Source organism: Oryza brachyantha, chromosome 9 (genome assembly GCF_000231095.2).
Source record: "Oryza brachyantha chromosome 9, ObraRS2, whole genome shotgun sequence".
In the NCBI taxonomy this organism is placed as follows: Eukaryota; Viridiplantae; Streptophyta; class Magnoliopsida; order Poales; family Poaceae; genus Oryza; species Oryza brachyantha.
The window spans coordinates 7,156,262-7,170,861 of NC_023171.2; the positions used below are offsets into that span (position 1 = coordinate 7,156,262).

General features: G+C 36.4%; 1 pseudogene; it reads left to right on the forward strand.

The window, feature by feature from the left end:
- Positions 1-2,600: 2,600 nt before the first annotated feature.
- Positions 2,601-14,380, forward strand: LOC102700087 (annotated as a pseudogene).
- Positions 14,381-14,600: the final 220 nt, after the last annotated feature.

Here is a 14,600-nt window from a genome sequence, read left to right on the forward strand (position 1 = left end):
ATCAAAAATATTTTTTCAATATTTTATTGGCAAATAATTCAATTTTTGATTGCTTAGATTCTATTTTGAAAAACTTCATTAGTATGACAATAATTAAAATGATTGAAACTATGTAAATAAGTAAAACAATGCTTATACATATTGCGGTGCAAAATTTGAATCCTAAAATATTATATTTATAATAAAGTTAGTAATATATTAATACTAAGGCTATGAATAAGATATTTGGAAGATGAAATATTATGTTATAGATATTTAATGGTATAAAGGATAAAATTAACTGCTATAGAGTTGAAAATCTATTTTAAAAATACAATATGATGAAATTCTCTATATAATTATTTTTTAAAAAACACACTATTTAGAAATTCAAAAACAGTGTGCACAAAATCAACAAAAAAACTAAGAAAAATCTAGCACGAATAAAATAACATAAAATATATGATGCATAGCCAAAATCAAATACTACCTCCACCCCAAAATATAAGCATTCACACGATTTAAATTTTGTTCCCTAATATAAGTATTTATGCACTAATTTTCCTGATTTCAATCATTTCAATGCTCTAGAGCCAATTAGATGTTTTTTAGAAAATAAGGTAATCAACTCAAAATTTAAAAATTGACAACCGAATTAATGAAAAGTGAATCTTTATACATCCCCATAGTTTATAATAAACAATCTAAAATAATTATATCTACAATGTAATAGGAAAATGAGCCGTCATGTTCGCTCTCATGGGCAAGAAAATCCCACATTAATCAGGAAACAAAAGAATAGAATGTGATAGAAATACAATTTTTGAATTAAAAAAAAAGTAAAAAATTTCATGTGTAAATACATTTTAGTAAAATCCAAGTTCATAAAAAGTAAATAATAAATTTTGAGTAAAGAGTCCATCTATAAATACAATTTGGAAACATCTACTAAAAAACAGAAAATAGAATCCTGTTAGAAATACAATTTTAGAAAAAAACATAAACTTAAAAAAGAGACCATGTGTAAATACACTTTACAAAAATCGAGAATTCGGACTAAAAGTTAAAAAATATAATATTGAGTTAATTGTCCATCTATAAATACTATATGGACAAATCTAAAATTTAGGTTAAAAATAAATAATACCGAGAGAAAGAGTTGACACACAAATACAATTTATAAGTATCTAAAATATTATGTAGGAAAGGGTTTATGTAGAAGTATAGTTTAAAATACAAGTATAATCTAGACAAATATGAAATTCGAATAAAAAGTGGGAAAATAATAAATATCAAGATATCAACCCATGTATAGTATAATATTTATAACAATGCTAGCTGTACAATATATATGGCCACCTTGCTAGTTTGATATAAACAAATATTTTTTTCGCACAATACCCTTTGCTAATATGTACTACTACTATTTAGGGCCTGTTTAGATGGCAAAAGTTTTTAGAGAATGGGTTACATCGAACGTTTGACCGTATGACGGAAGAAGTTTTCGGACACGGATGAAAATACCAATTTTACAGCTCGGCTGGAAACCGCGAGACGAATTATTTGAGCCTAATGAAGTCGTCATTAGCACATATTGGTTACTGTAGCACTTATGGCTAATCATAGACTAATTAGGCTCAAAAGATTCGTCTCAAGATTTCTCCTATACCTGTGTAATTAGTTTTTCGTTTCATCTATATTTAATAATCCATTTAAATGTCCAAAAATTCGGTGTGATGTTTCTGATGAAACTTTTTGGGAACTAAATAAGTCCTTATGTACACTATCTGTATTACAATGGAGATTTTATTAGGATAGAGTAAATCTAAACCGTTGGACCATCAATACAAGCCAATACTGTAAACTACTTTATCTGTTATATATAAAGTTGTTTGAGTTTTTTCAAGGCAAATTTGCTTAAGTTTGACTATATTTATAAAAAATATAGCAGTACTTTCAGCACAAGACAAACGTAATATAAAAATACTTATTGTTTGATTTAATAAAAGTATTTTAATATTTTAAATGTTGCTGAATTTTCCTACAAACTTAGTCAAACTTGACAAAATTTTGATTAGGAAAAAGATCAAACCACATATAATATGAAATGAAGTATTATACTGTAGCAAGACGGTGTTCCGTAATGGATGCTGATCATGAATGAAGCTACCGGCCTGTACATATAGATGTGAAATATCACTGGCTTGCAATATCATTAAAGCCTTGTTCGGTTGGGGGGATTGGGCCACATTCCCCATGGATTTTTTTTCCGCGGAATAAATCCCGGCCCATAGAAAAATTGCTGTTTGGTTAAGCCCATTCGGGATTCTAACCCGGCCCATCCCGGAATTTTTCTATTGTCTTGGCCGGGGAACTAGGTGTGGAAAAAATCCCGTCATCTTGTACGATAATGTGTAAAATCCCAACATGCTACTTTTTATAAATCCCTGCCAAAACGAACGGATGTTTTTATGGAAGGGATTATGAGAAAGTTAGGGATTCAAACCCTATATGGATTGGGTGACATGGGAGGGGTTCATCCAATCCCCTGGGGATAGATTCCTCTTGTGGATTAAATCCCAACTAACCGAACAAGGTCTAAGGTGGATTGGCTAGTGCTAATGGAGCTCTTAGTGATTTTCGCAGTATTGGTGCTAGGTGCGGTTCAGGGTGCAGTCGGTCAGACAGGTACGTTAATTTGCTCAGACCGAACTAAGAAGGCGAGAAGAACACCTTCTGAGAGTTGAGATGTACTGCTACATTAATTGCTGATCTGAATGTTTGATTTATGCATGAGCAGGATTCCTCAGCATCGATTGCGGCCTGGACGCCACCGCCGGCTACACCGACCCTAACGAAGGCATTGACTACGTCCCTGACGGCCTGTACGTCGACGCCGGGGAGAACCACAGGGTGGCCGCCGGGCAGGAGACCGGGCGTAGACGCTCCGACCTGACCATCAGGAGCTTCCCATCTGGCATGCGGAACTGCTACTCGCTGTCCACCGTCGCCGGGACCAAGTAACTGGTCCGGGTGGTATCCTTGTACGGCAACTACGACGGCAAGGGCAACTCGTCGGTGGAATTCGAGCTCTACCTCAGGACGAACTACTGGACCACGGTGCGCGCCGACGGTGACGAGGTTTACGAGGCGCTGTTCGTTGCGTGGGCAAGCTGGGCGCCGGGTGTGCCTCATCAACACCAACCAGGCCACGCCCTTCGTCTCCTCCGTCAGTCTGAGGACGCTCAGCAGCGATCTCTACTACAACCGCATAACCCTGAACCAGTCCATGAACTTGCTTGACCGCCGCAACATGGGCTCCAATAAATCTATTACGCGGTAATAATTCCACCGGTGCTACTCTCTCTCTCGCAAAACTATGCTACCCATTCCCTCCCTATAACTATTCCACTCCCCTCTCCTCCTAAGGCCATATCATATCTTTCCTTACTTTTCATGTTTTATTTAACTAGCAAATATGTCCCTGCATGCGTTGCAACATAGATAAGCTTAAAAATTAAGTATTAGCCTAAAATCTTGAAAATTCGATAATAGTAAATTGTGAACTACATATTAGCACATGATTAATTAAGCATTAGACTAAAAGCTTAAAAATTCGATTAAGACCATTTTTAAAGAAACTTGCATATAGAAATATTTTTTTAAAAAATACACATATAGAAGTTTAGGAAGCGTGTCCGTGTATGTCCGTGCATTGCATCGGGAAGCTTAGAACCGATAATAGTAAAGTGTGCTCAACATGCATTGCTCATTGGAGGTGAAACAGTTATTGAAATTTGCTACCGACTTGATGTTAGTTTCGACCCATGGATCAATACCAAATTATTTTTGTTACTATAGTTCCTTTTTCAAGTTTTTGAGAAATTTCAATTGGGAAGAGAAAAAGGAAACACCATTCAACTATTCCTCTCGTTCAAAAAATACATGATTATTCAGTTTTTGTTGTAATTTGTTTTGCTATTGATGCTACTTAAATATGTTATAGTTTTGCATATTTGTATAAAATTTTCAAATACGCAAAATGGTTAAACGCAAATCTAAAGGGAGCGACGTTAAGTAGAAAAAAACTGGAGAAAGTATTTTATGGCCGATATATATAATTACATTGTACTCCTATGATTTTTTGTTGCCAGAATAGATAGAGGAAAAAGTAGCGATGACTTGGAGTGAAACAAAAGGAAAACGGGAGAGAGACGTGAGCATGTTACTCTTCTTATGGCCTCTTTCCTTCCTCTCGTAGCTGGTTCTCGACACAATGTAGAAGAAGAGAGCGTGCTCCGATGTAGTCTAGGTTCTCGACACAATCCGTTGCCTGCCATTGTGTTGTGTTGCCTCTGGACACAATTAATGGACTGTGAAGAACTACTTGTTGTACGTGTTGCCTCTTAATTACCACAGTGAAGTGTGTGCGTGCTTGAATTTGTGTTAATCTGTGTGTTTGCAATTTCTATTAACCACTTGGTTTGCGTGCTTGAAGTACTTCTTAAACGTGCATGGATGTATATGTGTACACGTCCTATACGTATAGGTTTCAGAACGACCTGTACGTTGTTCTGCAGAATTTGAATTTTCATTATAATTTTTGGCCTTATGGCTTTATGTATGTAGGTACCGCGACGATCCGTATGACCGGTTCTGGTGGTGGCAAACGGGGTATGACCCGACGTGGAAGAACATTTCTTCCAAGTGGACCGGCGCCGGGCTGGACACCACCTACGCCGTGCCCTTGCCTGTGATGCAGACCGCCATCGAGGGGGCCAGCAACGACACGGTCATCAAGATCACACGGCAGGTGGACAAAGCGCAGCCCAGCTTTTATGCGCTGCTCTACTTCGCCGATTTCCAGAACAGCCAGCTCCGGCTGTTCAACGTCTCCATCAACGGCAGAAGTCTGGACAACTACGTCCCGCCGTACCAGAGCACCGGCTCTGTGGCCAACCCCGTCTGGTACAATGCCGCCGACGGCAAGATCACCGTCACCCTTGCAGGCACCTCTGCATCCAAGCTGCCACCCATTCTCAACGGGTTCGAGATGTACACGCTCCTCTCGCATGACAACCCGAGAACGCACACGCAGGACTGTAAGTATATATTCTCTCAGTTTAATTGTGTCACTGCTTATGTACAACGGAACTAAATTCATATTTGTGTCGGATGATATGACGGGACTAAATATATATTTGTGTTGGATGATAGTTCGGTCCTGACGAGGAACGACCATTTATTATGGGCCTGTGACCATCAATAATGACGACTATCTTTGACGGGCTGAAAGCATAGCCCATCACCCATAAGCTTCATAGCGCATCATGAACATCACGAGGGACGGTAGTTACGACCCTTCACAGATAGAGATAAAAAAAATAAATTTAGTAAACCTTATCTTTGATGCTGCAACTTTCACCGATGAATCATCCGTGAGGGTCATTGAGTGACGGCTCATCAAATATAGGTTATCCGTGACGGGTCTAGAGTTATGGCCCATCACGACCGATGAAATATAGAAAAATATTAATTATAATATTGGCTACCATGATTACGACGGCAGTAACCACAGCTTCGTAAACCCTAGAAAAGTTATAACTACCTATAAATGACAAAGGCTCCCATCGTTTCGCTTTTTAGAGGAATAAGTGAAAACGTGTTTTTACAAATAAAAAATAATTTGCAGGTAAAATATTTTTATATGTGTCTATAGCGACTCAAAACTGAAATATGTAAAACAAACCATGATGGGAAAATCATAAAATTAAGTTCTAAAATTCAAATTTTAGCTTATAAGCAGTTGCAACTACCAAACGATAAACAATGAGAGCCAAAGAAATGGGCATATGTCAATTAAATGCTACGGGAAACATATTAGAACAGCCAAGACATATTCTTCCTTCAGAGGATGGATTGGTCAGTATTTCTACTTTCTACCGATTAATTGTTAGGTCTATCGAAACAAGACAAAGAAACAGGTGCATTCCATGTGGTACCGGGATATAGATGAGAATAGGGCGTAAGGATGAATTGGCTGCTTTTTCCGCTTACTGTCGAGTAAACTTACAGTCACACCGGACAATTGTATGCTGCTCTATCTGTTTTATAATATATATATAAGACTTATCTAGATTTACATAAATACTAATTAATATTGTTATATATATTTATATAAATTATATACTTTCATTAATAGATAAATTTAGGTAAAATTAGAAAGTTTTATAATATGAAACGGAAGAATTAGGTGTTATAGGATGTAGAATGGAACCTGGACCTTGGAACAGGAAAACCGCATCCCTCGTGATCTATTGGTTATCAGGCCTGTGGCGTGCGTGTCACCATGCTCTCAAGGAAATTTTTTATTAAGTAAACATTTTTAGCGAGTTATTTTATTATTAAACCATCGGGCAAAATTTTTTCTAAAACTAAACATTTTGGTCACGCCAGTGTTGGTGGCATGACAAGAGACAACGCTACTACGCAGCTTGATCGGGGTGACATGGTGTGGTAATCTTGCCACGCCAATGTCAGTGGCGTGGCAAGACAATACTTCCACGCCACCGACGATAGCGTGTTTCGCCACGTAAATGTTGGTGGCGTGGCTAAAAGGTTCATACGATAGAAATATTTTCTCTGGAGGTTTAGTAATAAAATTATTTAATAAAAATGTTTAAAAAATTAAAAATTTTCGCTCTCAAGTGGCTGTCAAGGTTAGCTCTATTTTTATTGTGCTCCACGCCTCCACCCTCCGGCTTTTTCTTGTTTGGACGTGTGTTTGGGAAGAGCGAGGCCGGTTAGCTGATCATACAGATACATGTGCTAATTTGTGAAAAAGGGCCAAGGTTCTGCCCGGACCTATTTAATTTTCATTCATAGATCTACGTCGTGTTCAGTTTATTCAAACACTGTCTTCAAACATATTTTTCTTTTTTTCATATGCTAGTTGACACCATCATGGCTATTAAACATGAGTATGGAATAAAGAAGAACTGGATGGGTGATCCATGTTTTCCTGCAAAACCTGGCTGGGACGGCGTGCGATGCAGTAATGCAAGTTATAACATTATGAGGATATTGTCTTTGTGAGTATCTATTTGAACATAATGCATGGACACATAAAGTATTATGCCATCAAATTTATGTCGTTGTCTTATGTTATATCATTCGAAAATTGCATGCAGGGATCTCTCCAGCAGTAACTTACATGGAACGATATCTAATAACTTTACACTGCTCTCGGAACTACAATATCTGTATGTATACATACTGGTTCATTCTGTTTTGAACAAAAGGCAAACTAGATTGATTATTTTATAATCTCTCATTCTTTATAAACTGGAATACCTACATATAAAGGGTATGTTTATTGACTAGGTCTGAACTATCCATGTCCGTACTTAATGTTTTACCTTTATCCTGACACATGTAGGTTAAGCTACACATTATCTGATTATGGTACGTTTTTAGATTGCTATAACCCACAGACCAATGATTGGGTGATGCGGTCTCATATATAATTAAATTATGATTTAGGTCCATACAATCTACTTCATCTCTTAACATTTTATTTAATGTAGAGTTTAAAATAAACAACATTTGTGTCGCTGTAATGGTTAGCCATGTGCATCGTCGATGGCAATACCAGGGTATCAATCTTGTGTTCTTCCTGTATTATTAAAAAAAAAAGAAAATCTAACAAATATCATCGACAACCACTTAATTATATGAAATACCATCGACGAGTGTGAGTTCTATGACTTGTCATCGTGCAAACGAATTTATCAAAAAAAATATTCTCACCGTTAGGGCTTTGTCAACAGTCATCTGTTAAGTGTTATAGTATGAAGAATGTATTTAACGGCATGAGATAGAAGCAACCTTAACAATAATGATATTTCTTATACTACGGTGACATTTGTTAAAACTCGCACCTGTTAATATTATTTATTGGACTTAGATGTCTGTCAATAGCATTTTTTATATTTGCTAAAAAACAATACACACTTCAGTCAAATATTAATTAGATGTTTATGAGATGATTTAGTTAATTTCTTAAATACTTTGTCAATCGTTTGGTAAAAAACAAAAGAAATTGTATGTATGGATTCGGCTTGAAATGTGTATTATTATAATATCCCAAATTTGTTAGCTAAATTTTGTAAACTTCCTCTAATATAAATTACAATTTTTAAACCTTTGACAACTACTCTCATAATGTAAGAAAAAAATATCACCGAAAGAGCATGTAACTGTAATTATTCATGATATCTGTAATTTGCCTCATAGCATTATAGTTAATTGGTACAGAGATCTCTATCAAGTCTGAAAGGTTTTTACTAGGACAAATCACATTTGTCAAAAAGTTATTTTAACATAAAAATATGAAGGTATATTACTAATACCTCAACTCATGTAACCACAGGAATTTGTCAGGCAACCAACTAAATGGACCGATTCCTGACGGCCTATGTAAAAATAAAAACGGCTCATTTATTGTCAGGTTTGGGTTTTATTGACTTTTTTGAATTATCTTTCCAAATGTTGGAATTTTGCTTCCCCTGCAAGCTTTGGGGATGCAAACAATAAAGATTGTTTTGGCAACAACCCTGAGTTGTATTTTTGTTTTATGTTATTTCAGCATGGATTCTAATGGAAATATTTGCATTCCACCTCCACCAAAAAAGAAAAACAAAACTGTTATCCTAGCTATTTCAGCATTGATTCCTGTGATGGCAATTGGTGCTCTTGTTCTTGTGTTCTTTATCTGGAGACACAAAAGAAAGCCCAAAGGTACGTATTATGTTCTATTCACGTTTTGTTTCTTTGACTTGGATTAATTTATAGGTTGTTTTGGTTTATCATATAGCTTATATGACCATTAGTTCTACATTAGTTCTACCGTGACCCAGGACCCGAGTCCGAACATGAGCATATAATGTTACCAACATTACATACATTAACTTATATACTACAAAATCAAAAAAATTGGCCATAGATCCCATGTGAAAAGGGTATCCGAGACAACAAGATAACCCTATAAATATCTCAATCACAATATTAGCACAAGCTTGAAGGTATAGCAACCATAGTCATACCCATCATTGACCTACCATCAATAGGCTCCACCTACGTACAACCAAGGCTCCACAATACTAACATTTAATTATTGGGTCTAAACAACTACTAGCTCTGTCCTAGTAAAATATAAGCACATGTAGGTTGTTATGCAAAGATTAAGCTTGAGAAAAGACTATAGTGCCCTTTAATAATGAGGAATGGATGATGGTATAAGAGTAGGTGTAGAATAAAATAAGAAGAATCTGGAATGAAAAGTGATTGGTGGACAAGCAGTCCTATGAATAGTGCTAGGAATGCTAACATTTTAAAACAAGGTTCAAATACTAGAAATGTTTATATTTTAGGACAGAGGGATTAGTAAATATTTAAAATAGTAAAAGTATGTAATGCGCGAAATAGTGATGCCATAAAGAGCTTGTTCCCGTTGCATGTTGACTTTAACAATTACCTAAAGAAACATCAAAGCAACAAGTGTGAATTGAAGAGTCAACAAATTATATGGTATAAACAGTAAAAGCTCCTCCATTGCCATATTAACGTTTTATCACAATCAAAGCACAATTCATAGCTATTTATAGCTCATTTGCTCATTTCATTGCACATACCATTATTTCTTGCGTTACTGCCCATTGACATTCACACCCTCATCCTCCACATCATGTGAAGTCTTTCAAAAGTAGGCACATGTCCACCCAAGGTGGCCTTCATTCGTGACATACATGCATATAATGAAAATGTATTCAACATCAAACATAAACTTACTATATTTAATTTTCACCATATAACCTTTTATTATATTACCAACACATTTCCATAACTTCATAATAAGCATTAATGATACACAAATAAGAAGAAGTAACTTCAAATGACATCAAGCTTGTAATTGTCACTCATTTACCTTTCAACCATATACTTCATCAAGATGAGGGGTAAGTGAAAGATTCATACCATCACATAATTGAGGAAATCAATCTCTTCTGTTCCCATCTCCTATTCCTACCTCTTCTTTCCGGTCTTCTAGCTTACTTCCCTTCACTTTCTCCTTTCTTCCTCCTATCTTATCCTCTCTCTCTCTCAGCTAGGACCAGAGAGAGACAACCACAGTGGTAGCCACAAGAGGCAGAGGCAGGGGTTGGCATGCGTGAGCCACGTGTAGCTGGCAGATGAGTGTACTGGCAGCAGTAGTTCACCATCCATGGCGCCGTCGCCGCCCAAATGGGCTATTTAGCAAATGTACGGGAGCCCTAGTTTCACGCAAACACTCATTATTTCCCTTTATGTCGCATGAATCAATTCTTTTCTGGAAAGTTTATACATATAAAGTTAAATCATCAATGTTTACACATATACAGTTTATATATTTGACTCTACTGTGAACTAGGATTCAATTTCAAATTTTATATCCATATTTTTATACATCTATATTAGAAAATTATATGCGCAAAGGTTATATACTTAATTTTTTTCATCAACACACAATGAAGAAGGCTCCCACGGTATATATAAATTAAAAGAGAGTTGTAAGGCCGAAACCTAGGACTAGCAAACTAATTTATATACTTAAATTTTATAGATGTAAAATTTATATTCTTAATGTTTATATGTGTAAAGTTTATATGTCCAAAGTTTACACATGTTAGCTAAATAGGGTATTAATAGATCCACGACATCCACCCGACGCGACCGACATCTCGAAGCGCAGTGATGCGCTGACATGGCTTAGTGTTGGGGATTGGACGGTGGAATAAGTGACCGGGGATTGGTTAGAGCGTTGATTAGGTCAGCTGCCCTCTTTTCATCCACATTTTTTGGAAAATACAATGGTAACCTGGAAACAATTAGACAGAATCACATTTACTCAGAAAAAAAAAGAGGGAGTAAAAAAATGGAATTTACTCAACGAGATCTAAAAAAATAAATATGGTCCCTGATTGATGATTCAAGACCTCTAGATAGGAAATAAATCACATTTCTGCCCCTGTTGTCTTTGGGTTATCGTACCGATCTGTATATTTCTGATATAGCTGGTATATATTTGTTGAAACCAGTTTCTTCAGATCAGCCTCCTCAAGAACCAGAGCTTGAGATTGCTGCAAGAAATATAAAAGGTCACGGGGATGTCCTACAGAAAGTTGAGAATCGCCGATTCACATATAGAGAGCTTGAGAAGTTAACTAGTAAGTTTCAGCAATTCATTGGACAAGGAGGTTTTGGACTTGTCTACTACGGCTGTTTAGAAGATGGTACCGAGGTTGCTGTAAAGATGCGTTCTGAGTCATCATCTCATGGGCTTGATGAATTTTTTGCCGAAGTATGTACTAAATTCACATCGAAGTTAAATATCATGCCCTATTTTTTCATGACTTCGTATGAATGTAGCTCTATGCTGAAGAAAAATGGAATTATTTGGTTAAACTCAGTCATATTCACAATGACATCACAAGGGCCAACAATGAGATTTACTCTATTTTTTAATTTGTATACCACTCGTAGGTTCAAAGCTTAACGAAGGTGCATCACAGGAATCTAGTTTCTTTGGTTGGTTACTGTCGGGAGAAGGATCATTTAGCACTGGTTTATGAATATATGGCTGGAGGCAGCCTCTATGATCATCTGAGAGGTTCGCTGATTACAAACTTAATTTAACTCCTGCCCTTGTTTCTCTTTGAAGGGTAGTCGTGTCCTTGATTAACTGTTATAGCTATGCACTGGCTATATGAACCTGATAGTTTATAGTGGATTTCTAATGATAGGTATGTACCTGAAATAGAAAAATATGAATTTACCTTTATAAGTAATATTGTCAGATATTTCCTATTTCACCCTATCATATTGGTTGATAAATTTGTTGAAAAATGAAATGAGAACTTACATGGTCCCGTTCTAACTGTCACTTATATTAAGGTAACAATCATGTTGGTGAAACATTGAATTGGAGAACACGTGTTCGAATTGTGGTTGAAGCTGCTCAAGGTATTCTTGCACCCATCTGATTTATCATTTTTTTTTTGTTGTTGTCATGGAATAATTACAGTGAATATTTTAGAACCTTGTCAATAGTGTAAAAAAAAGGTTGGTAGAATATTTACATGACAGTTGTATTTTGGTAGATAAATTTTCAAATGGATTCTGATGCAATACAATATGTATATATGTATTTATATATATAGCAAAACTAATATGTGCACCCCTCTTAGAATAGCTATTGTATGTCCCTTCCCATCATAACCCCAAACCCTCATCCACCCTCTTCCAAAAGCCCAAAACCCCTCTTCTAGCTTGGTCAACGCTCTTTCTCGTCGGTCAAACACATCCTTTGGCCTTCCTACACACCCCACCTTTGTCAATTCCCGTCTATCTGAAAAGTGTAGTAACACGAAGACAAGAGTATAGTAACATGTCGTATAAAATACAGTAACAATGTCAAAATATAGTCATGACGAATCTAGTTTTCTAAATCACATTTTTTTTAACCAATGTGGTGAAAACGGTTTTGAAAAATAATATAAAATACATGAGATATTGCCCTCTAAAGATTAGGAATACAATATTTTAGCTCTCTTACATCCATTAGTTGTACTTTAGCAACAATATACAATCATGATGTTACTGTACTTTTATCGTGATGTTACTGTATTTCTATACTGCAATTATGCAACACAAATGTTACTGCACGTTTATCGCGATGTTACTACACTTCAGGTTACTACAATTGTGCAGTACCAACACACATATATTATAGCAACATAGCATTATTACTACATAGAAGTCGCATCGTTACTGCACTTACAGATATTCTTAAGATTTCGAACTTTAAATAACTTTATCACTCAACTCCTATATTATTTTTTCCGAACTTTTGTACCATATTGTTTGAAAAAATTGTTTTAAAAAGTAGATCCCTCGTGGATATGTTTCGATGTTGTTGCTGCAAATTAGTCGTCGTGTTACTGCACAATTTCTGTAAGGCGAGAGGTGAGCTTATATAGATATGAGAGGAAGCCCATAAGCGGTTGACCCACGGGTTTAACCCTTTGACCAACCTTTAAATGTGGTGGGGGTTTAAATGAGGTGGTGGTGGTTTTTGGAGAAATTTAACTTTTTGCCACTCTTACGAGTGGCCAAAACAAATTTACCACTCGCTGTCTATGATATGTGCGCCCTCATGAGTCTATGACAGGTGGGTCCAATGGCAAATCTGTTATGAAAATCCGTAAGAGTGGCAAAAAGTTAAAAGCCCATGTTTTTTGGGCCTTGGGAGGAGGGTGGGAGGTTGGATGGGTCTTGGAAGGCATTGGAATGGTAGGGGTGTAGAATAGTTTATACTAAGGGGTGCACGAATTAGTCTTGTTCTATATATATATGTGTGTGTTTGTGGCTATATATATATACACACATAAATGTATATATATACACACATATACACATGTTAATTATATCATGTATATATGTGTGTGTATATATATTCCTTCCAATTCTTCCAATATTTTGTTGTATGATGTGATAAATACAGGGTTGGATTATTTGCATAAAGGTTGCAGCCTGCCAATAATTCACCGGGACGTGAAGACTCAAAATATTCTATTAAGCCAAAATTTACAGGCTAAAATAGCAGACTTTGGACTTTGCAAGACATTTCTCAGTGACACACAAACTCACATATCAGTCACTCCTGCTGGTTCAGCAGGTTACATGGACCCTGAGTATGTATAATTGTGTCCATACTTTTATATCCGTTTAAACTTTGTTATGATCCAATACCATACTTGGCCATTCAAAGTAGACGAGGGGAAGTAAAATTTCTAAGATGGTGTTTTGTTGAAATACTTACAAGATGGTGCTGCTTGTGTGATGTTTTTATGTTTGAATCAGTTAATCCACCATTTAATGTTTCTTAATATTATAAATTTTTAGGTACTACCACAATGGTAGGCTCACTGAGAGTAGTGATGTTTATAGCTTCGGCGTTGTTCTCTTGGAGATAGTCACCGGTGAGTCTCCCATGCTACCGGGACAAGGCCATATCATTCAACGTGTGAAAAAGAAGATTGCTGCCGGTAACATCAACTTGGTTGCTGATGCACGGCTCGATGGTGTCTATGATGTTAGCTCAATGTGGAAGGTGGTGGACATTGCGTTGTCATGCATAGCTGATATTGGTGCTGAACGGCCAACAATGGCCACTGTTGTCGTGCAACTGAAGGAAAGCCTTGCATTGGAGGCCGCTCGCCAGGATAGTGGCTTTAGGGGAAGCACGAGCACAGTGAGCGATACCACATTCTCAACGACCACATTTTCTCCATCAGCAAGATGAAGAGGTAGTTAATCCTGTCTGTTTCCTTGCATAACTGATGGTTCTCTGCTCCAGATGGTTTGGATAATTAAATACTCCCTCCGTATTTTACTTTTGACATATATTTGATCATTCACCCTTTTCAAACCCCTTTAATTTTTGGAAATATATACAAATATAAGTTACAATTATAATAATTTAGTACAAATCCAATCATACAAAAGTAAATAATTATTATGTA